General features: G+C 41.9%; 1 long non-coding RNA gene across 1 annotated transcript in view; it reads right to left on the minus strand.

Annotated features, from left to right (window-relative positions):
* The window catches only part of LOC110404341, a 114,021-nt gene that overhangs the window by 54,128 nt on the left and 41,521 nt on the right, over positions 1-18,372 (minus strand). The window lies entirely within an intron of this gene.

Raw genomic sequence — 18,372 nt, forward strand, 5'->3', positions numbered from 1 at the left:
AAAAATGAGGTGACCATTTTACACATTCATTCTCTATCATACTCCCTGCTCCAGTTCTCTAATACCCTCAGGAAAGACCTCAAGAAAGATTTCTGCCAGGAAACACATCTTCATAAGAGGAGAATGAACCTCTCACACCCTCACATTGACAGGATATATATCAGAGTACTGATCTGGTCCAGGTTAAAAGAAAGAAACAAACAAAAAACCATAAAAAATAAGAAAGAAAAAATAAAGACTTTTTTTTCAAAGAAATGGAGTAAATTAATGATTCAAGAAGGGCAGCCCCATTAATACAGGTGAAGGTGAGCCATTGTCACAGAGTTTCAGAGTAAGTATGAGCATCATATCCTCGGCTACAAGGCAAGTATAACACAGGTGTATTCTGGGGTAAGAGCAATAACACAGGAGAGCAGAATAGCATCGCTTAGTATCTGTGGTTACAGAACAAGTATGAGAGTTTCCATAAAACTGCATGATTTTATTAAGCAGAAAAAAAACTCCTCTATGTTGATGTAGAAGAGCAATCCCCACATGTGACAGAAATAAAGCACTACCTTTTTCTTTTTTTTCCTTTTTTTTGATGGTTTTAATTTGCTTGTTCTTTATGTTCATTGGCACCACTGCTAAAATGTATCTTTGCAACCTATTGTCTTTGGTAAGATTATATCAACAGCTCCAGATGGACCACTTTTAAAAATAAATTCTGATTTCCCTTATCATTGACAGGAATCACATTTACATATTCTCCTGGTGGAACTGATAATGCACCAGATGATTAATGTGCCTCGATGTACTGATACCTGTAGACTGTTTGATCAATGTCTTGCAAAGCAAGTGCCTTTCATTCAGTACGCTCAGAGTCCAAAAACACCCTGTGATTAATGTAACTAAATGTTTGGGGTCAGCTGAAGCTACAGTTCCTGTTCCTGATTCAATATCAAACTAAAGATAGGTCACAAGAGAGTGGATTAGTCATGTGAAGAAAAAGTCTGAGCGTGCAACTTCAAACTATCTCCTTAAGGAAAGCTACAGAAGAGTTCTAGCATTTTTTAGTTACTACTGCAGTCATCTGTACCATTTTTCACCTTGCTGTTAAACAGAACAGCCCAACTTGCTATGCCTTTTAATGCCAGGATATTTCCAAAATAAAAACAAGTGGATTTGATTCAGTCTCTGCCATTGGAGTTTGGATTTATTCAGATTTATTTATGGCAGTTAGTGAACCATGAAAATCCAAGACTCTGAAGTTATTCCCCAAAGAAAGTACTACTCAGTGCTGGAAGATAATAAAATGTCTAATGAATACTAGACCTTTCACTAGTTTTACTTGATCTGCTGATGTGAAACTATTTCGGCCTGTTCTTACAACAGCTGTTTGCTGGCTCATTAAAAATGGAAGATGTAAGAAGCATGGGGCCTTGCTGAGGGATGGCTTTGCTTTCCATCACACTCCTTTACTCTTCTCAAATGTGTAGGAACAACAAAAGCCACGCACTTAAAAAGGAAGAAGTCTCCTCTTGCCACTATGATGGCTTTTCTGTCTTCACCTCATTCCTACCTGACTACCCTGACTAGAAGGCAAGGAAGCAGGCCAAGGAAAGAGACGTGGTGAATCCCATCAGCTAGCTCCTTAGAAGGGAACTTGGTTGCCTTAGATTGCCTCTATAGACACAGATGACATCCCCTGTCTCTCCATTCTACGGGACAAGTTTTCTCCACATTGTTCTGTGGGATTGTCTATACTAGCTATAGAAGGCACGCAGACACCTCAGCGTCCACAATGTTCTCAAGAGAAAGGCAATGAAACAGCAGCTGAGGAAGTACATTACTCATGAATTGTCACTCCTTTCCACATGCCCTCAGAAGTTCCAAAGATATCACTAAGAGTGTGTTCTGGGCCTCCAAAACCCTATGTCACAAATGAATCATAGAATCGTAGAGTGGCCTGAGCTGAAAAGGACCTCAAAGATCATCTAGTCTCAACCCCCCAGCTGAGTGCAGGGTCACCAACCACTAGATGAGCATCTCTAAATGAGCATCTCTGTCAGCAAAGCCCAACTTGCTTCTTGCTGGAACTCCCACCCGATCAGGGCTTCACCTGCTTACTCCCTCTTTTGAGCAGCTCACAGGTTCACGTTTTGTACAAAGGACAATGACAATCCTGGCACCAAGTTTACACCAGTGAAATGTAATTGGCTTCAGCAAAACAACCATTTCTGAGTCCAGGTCTTAGAACCTCAATGAAGTGATGCACAGGACCTCATTATCCTCTTTTTCTAATGTTTTCCTTAAACACAGCTTAATATGCCACTTCATAATTACACTGTGGACTTAAAGCACTATAACTGACAACAGCTTTCAACTTAAAGAAACTATTACAGGCTCTGAGATTGCATTTATTATTCAGGAAATACCCAAGACTAATAGAGGTATCCTTAATATGAATGTAGCAGCAAAAGTTAATGCACAAAAAATTACTATTACAAAAAGTATTTCTAAAATTATTGGTAATAATGTACATGCATAATGAATGAATTTTGCCCAGGGGTAATAGCTTCTTGCATCTTGGCCTGATTTAGTATGGAGAAACTCTGCATTATAATGAAAGGCAGAATTATCACACAGTATAACTGCTAGCTTTATCACTGCTCGGTAGGATCCTAAAACTGTCATCAAAATGTTAAAATTACACTCACTTAAATGATCTCTATAATACAAAACTACGTGCATGTGGATTTATTGCCTTCAGAATAATGTGAACAACTTTACCATTGCAGGTTTGTAAAACATTAATTATTCTGCTAAAGATATACATAATAAAACAAGAAGGCACTTTTAAAGAGTGCCTAGGCTTGAGGAAGAGACGTTACCAAATTTGCTGTCTTCATTTTGAGCATTGTATGAAATCATTTATTTCTCATTAGAAAGGTTTGGTTTTTCCTTTTGAATTTCTCCAGTATTTTTGTAAATAACACCAGCTTGGGCGGCTAAAGCATAAAGGCTTCTTCATTTCTGAAAGCTAGATTTCATTTGTAGGGTTTTTTAAATGCCACAGTAAGAAGTGAAATGTGAATTTCTTGCTTTGGGAAGAAGTTCAAATTATACAGTGCAATTGATCCCTGAGGAACGAGTTAAGAACATCACTCTACTTAAGAGTGATTCTGTCTGAACAAACCCAAATCAAATGGAATAATAAGAGGGAGCTGCTTTATAGACAGAATAAACATATTGGGAAAACAAGTGAATGTTATGTACACACTGTTATACTTAAATTTAGTATAAATAATACATTCTGAGCACAAACAATTACATGTCTAGTGAGGTTCTGCTACCATGTTAGAGATTTTATTGCACATTGCCAGTAAATCTGCTTTTCATCATCAAACAGCATTCAACTGCATACAGTGAGAGTCTTACTAATGCACAATATATAATAATGTTTTAAATTATATGGGCCCACAGTGGATTACATAAAATACAAATCGTGTGATGTTCATCACAACCTTTCTCTTTATACTTCAGAGTCTCACCAACAGTATTTAATTAAAACTATTTGGTAGCAAGAGCAAATCTGACCTGGTCCTAACCAGAGAGCGACTTCAGTGTTGTCCTTTAAGGACCTGATCCTGCAAGAATCTCCCTAGTCTTTCACATTTCATTTTAAGGTCTTTGGTTTTTAAGATTTTCATGCTCATAACAAACACAATTGGTTGCAGATACGAAGAGCAGAACAGACATAACTGCTCATACATTAAGTGCTTTCTTCGGTCTTTTGCATTAATAAAATTAAGTAGTTTTATAATGCTCACAAACCTACAAAGCAATACCAAAGTGCTACTGTAAAACTCAGGTACAGGGTACCTGACCCACAGGCCACAAAGGTATCTTTGTTTTTCCACCAATCTCAAATGGTTTTCAACTCTCTGCTTTATTTCTATAGGACCAGAGCTGCTGAAAACCAAGCACAGGTTGTAAACTACTCCTCAACTCCATCCTAACCCAAATAGGATTTATCTAATATCCTCTAACAGGAAATATTCCAGCACCAAAATGAACACAATTCTGTTGCAACTCATTAGACTTTTGTTTTGTTTTTCAACAACATCCTCAATTCTGTAAAATCCAACTACATTTCTCTTAAAATCATAGAAAAAAAAGATAAGTATCTCTGCCGCATTCATCTCAGGCAAATTAGTTTCTTCAAGAACACATGAGTGTATTGGGAGAAACACTTGGAAATGATTGCTGAAGAGGAAGGTTGCATGGGGTGCATCTTCTGAGACATTGAAGAATGGAAGCAAATGGGAGTGAATGAACAAATTAATGATTAAGGAAGATTTTTTTTATTTATTTATTCTGGAAGCTCTGTCCAGCTTGGCCTCCCAGGTTCGAGCAATCTTTCACTGTCAACATCTGCCACAAGATTGATTCAATTAAGATTAGCGGCGCTAGAGAAGAAAGTGGCATGGTTTACTTTTGATTAGTATTGTCTTTCCTCCCATCTCATAGCAGCCGTGACCCCTACAACCAAGATAGCATAAATATATTCGACGATGAAAGTAAATCATTTGTCCAGTACATATAAGCACAACAGGAAACAAATTTAATTGCCACTTACATTTCAGGTGCTTACAAAAGCATCTTTGTGAGGATCCTCCCATTTCACATATTGAATTTAATTTACTTATGGTTAACTCTCACTCATATCTAAATGAGTGGCAACGGTATAGTACTGGAAGTGGGGCAGAGTGCTGAACAGTTTTCTGCAGGAAGTAGTGTAATTCCCAATATAATTACCTTTGATGGAGGATTAGTTTCTATCCCCCTTGCATCTTTAGTGCTGTAAGAGTGTATAAACGACACTTAGTTTCCATATCACACATTAGCAGGTAGATTACATTTGGAAAATTAACTAGACAGTCGAGGTTTTTGTCTCCCTGCTGTCAGCAGCGTGGCCTACATTTTCTGCTGGTACAAATGGGATAAACTGCCTCGAAGACAATAGAATGAGACATAGTTAACATAGGTGAGAATTTGATTGAAAGCCTGTTTGTTTGGGTTTTTTAAATTATGCCTGAAAGAAGGAAACGAATTCTTACATTATCCATTCTAAAGAAGAATGTTGTGGCATTTTTTCTATTTTTCATGGTCTGTTAAGACATAGGAAGATGGTATCACTTCAAGCAGACAGGTATCCTATGCTTCGTGGGAACAGAGATAATAATAGATAAAATAACATCATTTTCTAGTGTGGTTACGTTTTTATCACTGTATAAAAAAGCTCTTCTGAGTTGAAGAGGATGTACATTGCTGGAGCTGTTTCTAAATTAATCAATTTGTCAACTAATATATTAACTTTAAAAAAATCAACAACAACAACACCGAAAGAACAAAATCTCACCTCTCACTAACTTCTTATAATACACAAACTTTGTGGGCCAATATTAACAAACACAGCTTTCAGGAACATTGTGTTGGGCAGCAAAGGTGTGGCCAACCAGCGGGGCAGCTTCTCCAGGCTTATGCTGAGATTTCCATCATGGCACACAGGTTTACTCAGTAAAAGAGGCTCATTGGCACTCCTGGAGTTTTATAGCACACAGATAAATCACAAGTCTTTTTGCTGATATACCTTGGACAGGATCCTTGTCTGGATCCACACCAAATAATGCCAGCTAACAGCTGATGGGTAAAGGACAGGAACAGAGCCTTTTATCTTTGCCCCAAATTCATATTCCAAACCAGTCTCAGCAGGGAGTGTAATGAAATCAGAAGTCTCAGTTCGGTCCCTAGTGGCATTAGTTCACATTATAAAATCATTACACATCATTTGACAATGTTGTGCACTGTTAGCATAGAGAAGAACTTGTTCTGTGTCTCGAGGGGGGGGCCAATCCCTGCAGAAAAGAGTGGGTCTGTGTGTGATGAGGAGGTGCAGCGAGGAGTGCAGCTGGCTGGTTGATAATGAGCACTTTGATGTTGAGCATTCTCGGTCCCTTAACACTCATCAAGACCAATATTTGTCAGAATAGAAAGAGGGGAAAAAAGTCAAATTGTTGTTTTCTAAAAGGGCAACTGAGTAACATTTACCTAGTACAAGTTTAAAGAGAAATTCAGATGTTGGAAAATACATGGAATCTGTTAAAACACCTTTGTCTTGTTATTCAAAACATCTTTGACTATTGTTATTCTAGAACTTTAATGTAGAAACGTGGATGTCTATTTCTTTTCTCTTTTTCCCTTTTAAAGGCAGATTTACAGCATAGCATCTGATCTCATACACTCATCTCCATGATCCTCTCCAAAGGCCCTGAAGACAATGGAGCTTTCCAAGTCATGTAAAGGAGCGGATGTTTGCAGACCTGGGGTCTAACTATACATCTGGGGGTGTAGGAAAACACAAATAAAACATGCCTCAGTTCAGAGCATCCCCAGAGGGCAGGGGGCTGTTTGTAGCCTGCTTACAGAGCTTGCAACAGCATATCTTTAATTACTAGGAAGAAATCCTATTGTTAAATGTAGTTGAAGAAATAAGTCTCTTTGCAGGCCACAGAACACGCTCTTTCTCAAGTGAGATGAGCTGCAATCATAATTGGAATATAAAGAAGCAAGGACAAATCACTAAGCAGTTAATTAGCTCGGCAATTTTTGTTAAAAGCTATGGTGGCTTTTCAGTCATAGAAAAACCACCATTCCCAGGAGCATGGCTGGAACTGTGTGGACAGCTGTTAGAAAACCTCAGTCACCTCGAGCACCATGACTGCTTTAGAAAGAATGGTAAAGTCAGGTAAAACAGGATGGAAGATGTCAATTACTTAAAACAAGAGATCCTTCTCATGTCTCAGTCCCATGAGGACTGCTGTAAGCCAGGACCAGAACTGCCCCACCTGAGCCATGAGCTCCTACCCTCTACCCTGCTCCTCCAGTGAGATGCAACTGGGAAGGACACGGGGCCAGGACCATGCTGTGAAGAGGACAGGAAAGCACAGCAGCCCCACCAGCAACATCACTGCCTTACTGAATAATGTATTGTACCATCTTGGTCTGGCCTTGCAGAAGCATCACAGTAATAAGTGCCACCCAGCAGGCTGCAGTGCCAGTGGTATCTATGGTACATATTTAGGTATCTATCAGAAGGTTCATCTGCTGTTCACCTCAGTGTAAATACTTGCAAAACAAAATTAGGGAAACAGGTTAGAGAAACGATTGCTCCGAAATTCAGGGCTTCTGCTTTCAATAGGCCTGTAGCAGCTGCAGTCGGCGGGGGAGGGAGAGAGCTGGTCCTGGAAATATCTGGCTTCATTCACCATTCACTCTTAAACGGTGTAACAGTTTTATGGCCTTTCCCTAATGATCACCCATTGTGTGGTGGATTGCCAATCAAGGATCACTTAATGACAAAACAGAATAATTTAACCCCTATTCAAATGACAATGCCCAGAATTGCCCACGTAAATGTCTTGACACAACAGAGAAAGACCAAGTTTTTCAGCCGAATGAGGCAAATAACATTAACGAGCTATTATCCCGTATCTCTTCCTCACCAGTTACAAAAGGCTGACCTCTGAACTTTGAACTTTCCCTTTGACTGATCCCGACCGTTCTAACGGCGGTGTTAGCCACTTAAGGCTGCAGGTGTAGCCACTTACAGCTCCCATAAAACGGGCAGGCTGCGAGGGAGGAGGAGCTCGAGCTCGCAGAAGGCGACCCACAGGAATTAGCAAGGCTATTCCAAAGGCTGCATTCCCCAAGGCTTCCCAAATCGAGCCCACATCCCCGCTGAGGCTGCAGTGCCCAGCCCCGAGTGCCCCCAGCCAGGGCAGGGGACCGCATCGCTCTGCTCGGGTCGAGGGCTCATGGACGAGGTGACCTCAGGCAGCAGATCACGATGGCAAGGGAGCAGCGATGGGCAGCACGTCTCTAAGTGCTCGCTGCTGACTGAGGAAGCGGGTACGCCTCCTGCAGACCTCCAGCTGGCCACCTGGCATTTCAGGAGCCATAGAGGAGCTACAGTTTGTGGATACGTCGCTTTCTTTAAGCCACAGAGCGGGGGTTATAGAGCTGGCAGACCGTACAAAGCCATGCCTTTGGAAGCGCTCGAGAAGATGACTTGAGCAATGCAATGCACAGTGTGCAACGTGGGTCCAGGGCAGCAAGGCACCGTGCTGCAGGTCCCACCCAATCTGTGCTTTTATGTTCACCAAAACCAAGTCAAGGTAAGCGAAAAACAAGTGAAACAAAACGAAACTAACTCAGATTCCAAAACCTGTAACAGAATGACTTCTGTCACTGTGCAACTCCTGTGTTCACTTCCTAAACACACACAACCTATCTCATTTCACTGGGTTTCCCGGAAGGTGAACCCAAAAGGCAAACCAGTAAAACACAACGGCCGACTGGAAGCAGATCTAACATCTGCACAGTAAGGCACAAGCCTTACAGCACAGGGCCTTACCCTATAAGAACACAACTATCTTGTGATTTACACAGGCAGAAATAAGCCACCTACGTTCTGGATCAAAGTGTCAAAATTATGATCAATTTAGTGAGGAAGAATGTGCGGTGTATTTTTCTAGTACTAAATTCCCAAAAAGTTGCACACGGTTGTAGATATCCTGCAATTACCAGAAGAATAGAAGTTAATCAAATGAACTGTTCACTGTGAATCGTTCATGCAGCTCTATTTTAAATAATTGAAACCATGACTTTATTAAGGCTTCAAGCTGAAAACATCTAATTATGCAATAACATTTTAGCTAAGCGGCGTGTAACAGAAACTAACCTAATGTAAGATAGAAATGATTGTGAATAGCCACTGAACACTGACAAACTTGAGCTGAATTTGGAAATTTGAAACCTTTATTACCGTAAAACCCCTCTTATTTGCCATTATTTTTCTAATGGTGCCCCAAAAGCAGACTGCAGCTACTTCACTAACATTATCCTTGATGTAATTAATAGAGTTGAGGGAGGACAGAAGTTTTAGTTTTGAAAGCCTACAAAGTAATCGCCACTTCCTCTATCGGAGTCAGTTGTAGAATGGATACATGGACAGATTGACACACAACATGTAGGATGAATTGTTTTCTTTTAGACAATACAAACAGAAAGAAAGTCGAGGGAGACACCAAACATTCCCAATCACCGCAAGCCCTGGTTCACAAGACAAAAGCCACTCTCCCTCCTCCAGGGCCCTCTCCCTCGCCCTGGAATCCCACACCGTGGGCTACCTCACCTCCCTGCTACCAACCACGGCCACCAATGCTCCGTGTGCCGGGCACAACGGCGCCTATTGATGCAGATGGCTCTGACATCCTCTTATCTCAGGCCTTTTGCTGGTGACATTTGTCACCAGTTCAAAACTTATTATAACGAACATCTCCGCTTAAATTTACAGATTCGTTTTAATTAACGGAGGAAAATGCACTTATCTACTCCACGCAGCGTCCGGGTTTCAAGCATTCGTTATCTCCGGTGTGAAATTTAGGCTGACAACAATTAACGCTTCCCACGCTGCAGCGCTGCATCGCTCCGGTGCCCGGTGGGAGCGGGGTGGGGGGGCTCTGGGAATGGGGCTGCAGGAGCAGGGCCGGGCAGCAGCCGGTGCCGTCAGCTCGCTGCCTGCGCTCCCTCCTAACGAGAGCCGTGCCTAAAGGAGTGTACAGAGCACAGCTGTCCGGGCTCTGGGATTTGGGTCTGTGTGACCAATGCAGCATCTGAGAGTTAAATTAATGGCCAAGAGTTTAATTGTGAGTAAACAATACCACATTAAGGAGCAGTAAACACAGCAGTAGGCACTGAAAGGCTGAGTATTCAATCACAGATGTGGCTGCTTTGGTGCTTCCATTAATAGCCTCCGTCTGTACCTTCTGACTGTGCTTTTGGCACCGTTGCTCATTTAGAAGAGCAGTTTCCCCCTCCTGCTTCCACTTCACGTGCACAGCCTGCCCGAGCAGGCTCCCACCATCACCACCGCACTGAACCCAACCCTGCTGCATCCTTGGCACGCCAGGCCCCCAGCACGCACACATAAAGAGGAGCAAAGGTGCAAGCAGAAGCTCCAGGGGCTTGAGCAGACAGTTTCAAGGGTTTGTTAAATACTTGCATTGCTTAAAAAAAAAAAAAAAAAAAGCCATTTATTTATTTAAAATTGTGCATGTGACATGTGCACACACCTGGGCAGCCTGGGTACAGACAATTTGGGAACAAGGACTTGGCCATTTAACCACAGCCTGAGCCTGCAGGACTCTCGAGCAACCAGCACTGGGTACTTTGTGCCTCAGCATCCCCCTCAGCGACCCAGGAAGAGCCCTGACCCACATGGCAGGACCTGTGGGCATTAGCTGCAGGGCCTTTGAGGGTAAGGAGTGCACAACAGCTGGCTGGAAGTGCATGAGGGGAGATACCAAATTCTTGTTCATCATTTTGTTTCTCTGGTTTCCCTTTACTCCCATTCTCATTGCTTATTGATTTTTGTTTCCATCTGACATATGAGCGACAGTCTATATTAAGACAACAGCAGCTGAAGCATCAGTAAAGTCAACATCACTACATCCCGTTCAGAAATCTGCTGTTTGATATGTAGCCTTACCCCTCCAAGAAACACCCTAGGAAAATGCAGCCACTTCCTAAGGGGGAATAGTGCCAGGTGGGTGGGCTTCAGAAAAACACCTCTCCACATGATGCCCAGAAGGGGAATCCCTTTGAAAAACAGTGAGATGGATGAGCTGTCATCAACCCACTTCATACTCTGCTTTTCAGGATGCATAAAACAGGCAAAAGACAGTTCTGATTTGTTCAACACGAGATTAAAAACGCACAAAAAGTGATTGACGCAAAGAAATTGGAAGCGCGGTAAACTACTTGAAGCACTTCTAGAAGCACTGATCTACTAGAGTAGCTCAGTCAAGTGCATCTTCTAGTTGCTGAAAGACTAACCATCCCTTTAAAACAATTGAAATCCCTATATATTGTGAGTATAAGCTTTTAATTAATTCGCTATATTACACATATCAACAGCTAGACAGAACGGGAGCTTAACAGCAATTTATCTTCAATCTGCTTTTGAAGCCAACAAGTATTTCTTCATTTCCCCCTGCTTTTGACTCACTCCAACACGAAGCAAAAGAGCCAAAACCACTCCTGGCATTGACATCACAAAGGTGTGACCTGGCTTAAATTGGCAGCACTGACACTGCTTGTGCCAGAAACGAACACACGACTGCCTTCGCTTGTAGCACTCTGCAATTAGAACAATTTAATGTAATTATGGCTGAACTCAAGGGACTCACACTTTCACATGAAATGAATGACATAGGCAACAAGTCCTCAGGGTGCCACGCAGTGACCTTCCCCTTGCTGATGAGAGGAAAGGAGCTGTGCTGTCCCTCCAAAGGCCCACACGCTGTGCAGAGCCCAGCACTGAAGTCCCACATGAGCTCACACTTCCCCGAGCCCATGGAGCAGCAGGAGCCTCAGCTTTGTGCTGACAGCAGCTCCCTGCTCAGACACAGAGCAAGCAAGGATCCACACAGCTTCTCCTCTTCCAGGAACACTCACGCCAACACTACTAGCAGCGCTATGAGGTTTTGTGTGTGTGTGTGTTTATTGTTTAATATGTATAAATAAACAAAAAGAACAAAAGGAACATATGAGGCAATAAAGGACTTCCTTGCTTATTCTGTCCAGGCTTTTCTGTTGAGATTGTTACCAGGAATATCACTAGGGTTTTGTGCCAGCAAACACCAGCACCACCTACTTTCACTCGGTTGTTGCATCAGCATCACAAATAGTGACGAATCACAGCCCAGGCACTCTTAGTCTAGGCTTGTCATAAGCGAGTAAACCAGGAATTCCCTCTTCTGCCATTGAGCCCCATACAAGTGTTCAGGCAGCAAATATCCAAAATCAAGAAACACAAACCCGAGGAACGGTTCCAGAAGGGCAGAAATCTTCAACAGAGACTTGTGTGAAAAGAGGCAACCTCTCCGAGACAGGCCCATATTGTATTCTCCAGTTTGCTCACTCTTTCCTCTGATTAATTTCATTAGCTCTTCACTTTTTAATGAGTGTAATCCCACAACTCCCCAAGCATGCACACTCCACCAGCCTGTCCCTGGAAATTATCTCCCCCTGCCTATTATAAAAGCTCTCACAAACAAACAGGCAACTCCACACTTTACACACACATCCATGTAACTAACACAATTTGCCAATTTGCCATAGGGCAAAACACTCTAAGCTCCCTTTATTTGCCTCGCTGCTGAGTGATCTCAGCCCCAGTGCCTAAGAGTCAAGCAGCGAGCTGTGGGGAGACGCCATGCAGCAGCTAAACTCACCTCAGCTGCAAGCAGCAGAGCTGCCATCTTGCTAATCAGCTTTAATTTAGCTGTCTCACAGCTTCATAAGTAAATAAAGACTTACTTAGTGTCAGAAATATCACTGTTTAGCTGCGGAGCTAAAAAAGTATGGTAATTAAAAGAATGCCACAAGTCACGGCTCCGGCACAATCCGAACAGATTGTAGGGTTTGCCTTTTTGAACCTCTCAGCACGTTTGGAAACTCGAGTAAAACAACAAAAGGTGTTAATAGCTTTAAGGGGAGCACCATGCTGATAGATTACCCATTATGGTTATCCACTCACAGCGAAATGGCAAATAGGTTTGATCAATTCGATTTTAATGTAAAGTGGGACTTGAAAAAACAGCAATGAGCACAGAGAAGACCTTTTGTTGCTAATGTGTCTGAAAAAAGCACTTAATTGAGGTCATAATAATATTAGCAGTTATCACCATCAATAATTCAGCCTTATTTATTACTACACGGTAAAGTTCTGTCAAACGGGAGCCGCTCAGGCTTTGTTCTACATGTTAACATGAAGCTAGCTGTTGGATGATTGGTATATATTTCACCAGCTGCTCAAAACTGCGGGACAGCGAGAACTAATGATACTCTTTCTTGGTCCGTGCATTACACAATAGTTAATTTGCTGTATGCAGAAATATATGTTACAAATATAATAGTCCCACATAAAGTATGCGTAATAAAAAAGGCATTATATCTGAAACAGTGACTGACTAATCTTGCCTGAGCTATCTGTCATAAGGAAAACAATTTCAATTCCTGCATGATTTAGTACTCCTACTGCTGGAGAAACATAAATTCTGCCTCTTCACACAGTTCTAGTCACCTGTGATTAGTTATCTTTAAAAAATCTAAATGAACGTATAATTGTACAATTATAGATGCTAACTCCGGTGTTAAAATTTAAAATGTATTAGTCTCGTAAAATGCCTCATTAATCTCCGTGTCTTAAAGGACATACTTGTCCCGTAATGAGCCAAATGTAGGAAACGCGTGATGGTCGATGCGAGGATTTGAGCTCCTAAGTGTTTCTTTAAACCCTAGAATCATTTTTGTTCCCATGAAGTCTGTTTACCAAGCACAAAGAAGTTGTCAGTGACGAAGTCAGTGGTAGTTCTCTGGTCATTAACTATGGAAATAAGCTGTTTTGAAGAGATTAGTTTTTCCTTACACATGATATTCATGAATTTATAACAGCTATATAATTACCGACTAGAACTGCAACCGGAAAGGTTGGGCAGAATATTGATCTCTCCCCATCTGCTAATGGCCGCTGCTCCCCTGCACTGATTGCAGGAAGCCTCCTATTAGGTTTTTACTGTGTTGCTTGAAGAAAAAGGAAAGAAAAAAAAAAAAGATCATAGGGGCACCTGTGAAAAACAAAGCTTGTCCCGCTTAGAGACTGCCAGGCTTTGGCGTTTGGCAGTGCCAGTTAGGCAGCCCACACTTGGGGTGGAGCAGCAGGGTGGCTGGGAGGGCAGGGGGATGCGCATAGGGCGGGGATGGATGCAATCCCCGAACAGGAGGGGGCCAGCAGCCCCTCGGAGAGCTAATCCACTTGGCAGCAGTGAGATGGATCCATGAAGGAGCTAAGGCAGACTGACACAATGGCCTGCGAGGTATTAAAATGTAGGAATTAAAAACTGTTAAATTGCACAGAGGGATTCTTAACCTCAGCCCTTTGGCAACAGAGTGACGTTTCTTCCCTTTTCTTCTCTCTTGCCCCTTCTTGCAAGCGCCATACACGTTTGATTTATTGTTTTCCAGATGCCTCACCAATCAGACTTCACTAATTCTGGACACCGGTTCCTTGCCGTACACAAACCCCATTAATGATGGCTATAAACAGTCTGAAGGACTGCCTCAAAAATAACCTCTCCTCCTGCTCCTTGCCCAGCCCCACTCAATGGCCATCCCGGCCGCATCACTCAAAGGCACATCTGGCCTCACAGATCTGAGCCTTTTGATCCTGCCAAGGCTGCCTCTGCAACTGGGGTCGTGCAGGCTCCCACCGATTTGAATGAGAAAGGTGAGGCTGTGTGTTGTTTAAATGGACAAGCTGGTGTTCAAAACCTTTTTCAACCGTGGGCCACTGTTTGCCCTGCAGCTTACGCGGCTGCGCTTTCTCTTTTTCTTTCCCTGAAACACAAGTTCTCCTCGGCTGATGACAATAACCGGGCATCACTGGCGCAGGGCTGCCAGGAAAGACTTCTCCCCTTGCTGGTGGCTTCGGTTGGGTTTTGTGGCTTTTAAACAGCGTGACATTTTAAAAGTTATTAGAGCATTAATGCTGCTTTTTAATGAACAATGCTTTATAAAACTACGGATATGGAATTAACATAAGTTTACCTCTGAATGCAAGTCGCTATTTTTTTTTTCTATTTTACTATCCATTACTTCATTAAATCAACACTGAGAAAGACTAGCCTTGCCAAATTTCTCACTGCACATTCAACTGTTTGCCCATGACAGTATTTGAATGTGCTTATTATTTCTAGTAAAGCCCTTATCATTTTCACTGTGAAATTTAAATCACCCTGATCCAACTCTTCTTAGCTAAAGTCAGCTTTATCAACCACAAGAGATGTGGGATTTTAAAAAGATCTGAGTAAATTCACATTGTTTGGATAAACTCATTCAGGGGGTTCAGCAAATGAAAGCTGAAATAGATATGTATTCCAAGGAGGCTACGGGCTGCTCAAAAACAAAGAAAAGAAGGAGAAAAAAAAAAAAAAGAAGTTAATGGTATCAGTATCTTTTTAATAAGGGCATTCCCTACCCAGGGTTTGAACTGGTATTTCTGTGCTTCCGCAGCAATTCAGGTGAAAAGGGGAAAAATAAAAATAAAACAAAGCTGTTTACACACAAAAAAATTGTTCTCTACAATCTATGGATATGTTGTCCGGTCGGCGTTGCTCTATCAAAAATGTTAAGCGCCGCATTTATGCATTATCCCACAATTTAAGTAACTGTGTATCATGTATATTTAAAACCATCTCTCTGTAGTTTTAATTATCTCAGTCTGCAGGGACAAAATGCAGCTCCCATGCCTGAGACCGAAATGAAAGTGCTGCACGCTGACAGCTAAGATGTCTGTCCTAGCTTGTTGAGATTTCCTGTAAAATTTGCATTGAAAAGGCAGCTTTAAATATACTTAAAATAAAAAGAGCATTTGCATCTAATTTGCTACACTTGCAGTATTAAAGTTTTATCTGAATAAAGACATGTCAAATGGATTTATATAGTTAAGCTGATAGCTTTTAAAGTCAACACAGTAACATCAGCTAAATTCAACAAAGTAATGGCAGCAGCTAATGGCATTTATTAGTTTATCATCATTTACTTAAAAACCATAACGCAGATCATTTTATTTTCACATTACTGTTTGTGATTCTTTGACTCAGTTTGCATTGATTCCACAAATTATGGCAGAAACTGACATTTATCTAAGAGTTTTCCAAGCTATGAATGTTGGCTTTAGTAGGAAGCAATTGAACTCTCGCCACACAATGGTTTGAGCTATGCTAGAAACAACCATCTTCAAATAAACACGTTTGGCAACCATTTTAGAACATGATTGTTGCTTGTCTGAGGATGACAGAAGGTTTTTTGTTACTGATAAGGCTCTTATTACAAACCACTGCCTAAGTAATCTACAGCTTGATCACACAAAGTGCTAAGCACATTCATCCCCAACCCAGCAAAGCACTGATTACTTTTTGTTTTCAATATATGCATAAGAGCAAGCAAGGCTTTTCACAGTACTTCTTTTCTACAAAAGGCAAAAGACCCTCCCTCCTCACAAGGATCATTGCTGTTTACACACAGGGAAACTGAGGCACGAGAGAACCCAAATCACATGCAATGCTGCAGTGGGACTCAAAGCACAATGTTGCAAATCCCAGCTGAGTGGGATTATTTTTTACTTATGTTTTACTGCCACCTTATGCTCCTGTTGATTTCAGAGTGTCATCATCACTTGACCAGACCTCAGTGGAGCTACTTGCCAAAAGCACATGCTCACCATAAACAGTATTGAAGGGGCCTACGAGGTATAGTCAAGACACTGTAAGCCCATGGGAAAAAGCAAGGCTTATGAATAATACTCTCAATTCTGCTACAGTGCCCTGTTTCTCCATCTGTTTGATAGTAATTACTCAGTACTAACAGTTTAGCAGGAAATACTAAGCAACGTTTTATTGCCACCATAAAAGCTAGGCACCCACACAGTTTGATTTGTAAATATTTGGGGTGTGAACATCTACGTGTCATCACTCAGTTTTATAACTGCACTTGAAAATGACATCAGAAGTTCCCAATCACAAGATCTACTCTCCGTCTCAGTGATATCTGTGCCTGTTCTTTGGTTGAAATAAAAACTCAACTGAGGCTGGAGATAGGATTGATTTTCAGAACTATGCATGGAGGTCAAAATTCTTGCTAATGGGAGGCCCATGTCTAATTCCCCATGTCATATCCTAAACCCTTAATTCCAAAGAGATCACCAGCTTCTTTTTATTTTTTATAGTAAGGCCATATTCCCAAGAAAAAAGTGACAATCAAGTCACATTTGGCAAGAACTTGAAATGATCATGCTTTCTTCATGCCATTTATTACAATTCTCCCATTCCAATAGGCTTTGTTGTAGCGTGTCCTCACTCTGAACTCTGGCTTCTATTTCCGTACACATTTCTAATTCCCCGGCCCTGGGCTGGAGAGCACAAACCTCTGGCTCACCAGAACAGCCTGATACAGCTGGAGCAATGGATCCTGAGGCACAGCCATCCTTCTTGAATCGCCATCTCACAGCTGGCCAGCTTTCTTTTGGGCAACATGGAGCGAGATGGAACTAAACATTGCATTACCTTCATCTGGAGCCCCAGACTGACCTCATTCAATTCAATAGCAATTCTGTTCTTATTTTAACAGCAGCTGGATTGAGCATTTATAAGGTTTTGTTTTATTGAATATTACTAATGAAAAGCTACCACAGAAAGTTGAGCAAAAATGTTCTTTTGCTTCCTGTATAAACTGTCTTCCTTTGGCTCAAGGAGTGTAGCTGCAACCTACTAAAAATGCATACCAAATCTTATGGCTATTTCAGTCATGCCAAACAGAATGACAATCCCAGAAGCTTCCACTGTGCCAGAGAGACCAGATGTTTCCTCCTCAGGGTTGGAGGGGAGACACTGCCTCTAGCAAGACTCGTCCCAAAGAGAATATTGTGGTACAAGTCACCTGAAACAAAAGCCTAGATCCAGGTAGCTACAGTACTGCAAACTGCATCAATATGTAAGAGCTAGGACAGCCGAAGGGAGGAGACAGTTATATTCAGAGTCTAATAGACAAAAAGAAACTTCTTGATTTTCATCCAAATGCAAATAGAAAACCGACGCAGCTGCTGAAGAACTGGTTCCTGCCAGCTCCACCTGAGGAACAGGGCATTTAGCACAGCAGCAGTCAGTGCTTCCATGTGGCTTTGAGGTACAACCCCTAAGCAGTTCAGTTTGACCTGAAAACCTGAGGGCATGTGAGAATTTTCCCATCCCTGATCACAGACAGGGGCTGGAGGAGCTGCTCTGAGCTCTGATCCCTCTATGGCAACATGAAGTGGAGCAACTGCACTGGGCCCACATCATTTTAGCTGCATCTCACCACGTTATGGTGAGCTTGCCTTTTATTTCAATCTTATACTTCAGACAGCTCATTCATAACTTGTGCTAGCAATAGTCATTCTCCACTTTCATTGTCCCCAATTGAGGCCATTCCTACTCCACGTGGGTATGAAGTAGCAGCACCCCAGCTGGTGTCTGTTCTCTAGTAGGCATGATAATGTCAACCAGATACAGGGCCACACATTCAACTGATGCAGATTATCCTAAATTCATTTCCTTTAGTGGAGCTTTTGGTGTTTTCTAATTGTGTACAGAGCAAAAACCCACCATTTCGAGTTCGTTATGAAACAAGTGCTACATTAGCACCAAGCACAGAAAATCTAAGAATTGC

The sequence above is a fragment of the Numida meleagris genome, chromosome 10 (genome assembly GCF_002078875.1).
Source record: "Numida meleagris isolate 19003 breed g44 Domestic line chromosome 10, NumMel1.0, whole genome shotgun sequence".
NCBI classification, from domain to species: domain Eukaryota; kingdom Metazoa; phylum Chordata; class Aves; order Galliformes; family Numididae; genus Numida; species Numida meleagris.